This window comes from Olea europaea, unplaced genomic scaffold (genome assembly GCF_002742605.1).
Source record: "Olea europaea var. sylvestris unplaced genomic scaffold, O_europaea_v1 scaffold1142, whole genome shotgun sequence".
NCBI lineage: Eukaryota > Viridiplantae > Streptophyta > Magnoliopsida > Lamiales > Oleaceae > Olea > Olea europaea.
This window is the reverse complement of record NW_019228810.1, coordinates 438251-440444: the sequence shown is the minus strand read 5'-3', so window position 1 is coordinate 440444 and position 2194 is coordinate 438251. Positions and strand designations below refer to the sequence as shown.

The 2194-nt window shown below is 38.0% G+C and overlaps 1 pseudogene; it reads left to right on the top strand.

Moving 5' to 3' along the window:
- Window positions 1–286: 286 nt before the first annotated feature.
- Window positions 287–2194, top strand: part of LOC111373543 — a 6853-nt pseudogene continuing 4945 nt past the window's right edge.

Genomic DNA, 2194 nt, shown 5'->3' with positions numbered 1-2194 from the left:
CATTGAATTCTTGTTTACTAAATTGACATGTGTCCAAAATTTACTTCAATGTTTTGATGTAATCCCATGTGATTACAAATTTTTTTATTTTGCATTGTACAGTCCACTAATATTTTTCTTTGTGTGATGAATATGTTGATGGGATTGCTTTATTGAGGGCTTTAAATTTTGATTCTTTTTCCTTCAAATCCAAATGGCAAGTCCATTAATTTCTATCAATTTAATTATTTGTTTCGAAAAATGATGTAAATTCATACCTAACTTATGAAATACTTTAAGTCCAGTGTTCTACAAGGGATGGTACAATTTATTATATCAATACAAACAATATGGTGCTGTATGGGGCAACATTGTTTGGGGACATGTAGTATCAAGGGACGTCATCCATTGGCGCCACCTTCTGATCGCCATGGTTCCCGATCACTGGTATGATATCAACAGCATCTGGACGAGGTCTGGCCGTTATGATTCTTCCCGATGGCCAACTTGTCATGCTCTACACTTGTTCAACCAATGAATCAGTGCAAGTCCAAAGTCTTGCATACTCTGTTGATCCATCTGATTCCCTGCTTACTAATTGGGTAGTACTCCGGGAACCTGGTCCTGGTCCCATCACCCGGCATTCACTACAAGGATTTTCGGGACCCCATCACCGCATGGTTGACTCCAGAGGATAAGTGGTGCATCACCATTGGTTCCAAGGTTAACAAAACCGGCATTTCATTGGTATATGACACTAAGGACTTCAAAAGCTATGAACTCTTGGATGGAGTACTCCATGGTGTCGGGGGTACGAGCATGTGGGAGTGCGTGGATTTTTACCTGGTTTCGAAGATCAAGGAAAATGGGTTTGATACATCTGAGAATGGTCCAGGAGTCAAACATATACTCAAAACTAGCCTTGATGATGATAAAAATGGCTACTATGCACTTGGAACTTATGATAGTTATACTGCAAAATGGACTCTTGATAATCCAATAATCGTTCTTGGTATTGGATTAAGATACGATTATCAAATTTTCAATGCATCAAAGACATTTTATGATCAAGAAAAGAAAAGAAGAGTTTTGTGGGGTTGGATCAAAGAGACGGACAGTGAGAACACCGATGTACAAAAGGGTTGGTCATCTATTCAGGTATACGAGAATTCAATTCTTATCATCGATTCAATTCTTAATGTAACAAATGTGAATTCCTAATATTGCATCTTACCTTATTTGGAAAGAACTATTGAGACTTATGTTTCAATCATAGATTAGAAAATATTGATAAACAGAAACATTTAGCGTTTTGGACATCATTTGTATTCATGACAGTTGTCTTCTGCAACATACGCTATTCCGAGGGCAATCCTGTTGGACAAGCAAACAGGTAGTAACTTAGTACTATGTCCAATTGAGGATGTTGAGAGGTTAAGACTGAAGAAGAAGGTATTCAACAAAGTCGAGGCCAAAGCCGGTGAAGTGGTGCCAGTAGAAGTTGGCTCTACCACTCGGGTATGTTTCTCATCAGATTTAGCTAATGAAAATTTAATGAAATGAAATTATTAATATCAAAATATGGGCGCCTGTCAACTTATAGAATTATCCTTGAATTTTGCAACTAGATATTGTGGTTGAGTTTGAAGTGGATCAGAAGGCCTTGGAAAGAATAAACGGTACTAACACAATCTACAATAGCAATGTCAATGGTGGGGCAGCTGAAAGAGGCGTGTTGGGACCATTTGGTATATTAGTCCTCACTGGTTCCTTATCGAGCAAACTGCAGTTTACTTCTATATTTCCAAAGACACTGATGGAAATCTCAAGACATTCTTTTGCACTGATCATTCAAGTTCTTCTTGAATCCATCCATCGAAAAGACTGATAGTGATAAATTTTATATGTAATAGGTCGTCTAAGGCACTAGATGTTGACAAGGCAATGTATTGCAGTACATTGCCAGTAATGGAAGGCGAAAAACTGTCAATGAGAATACTGGTAAGTTTAATTCTTGAAATTTTGAGAACTGAACTCAGAATATAGTACTAACTACGAGATTATTTTTTCTTTCTTTTTTTTGAATTCAGTTGGATCACTCAATAGTCGAGAGTTTTGCTCAAGGCCGTCGGATATGCATCACCTCGCGTGTATATCGGACAACAGCTGTGACGACCCCAATCCTTATCGGTTTGAGTGTTTTGCTCAAGGCCAT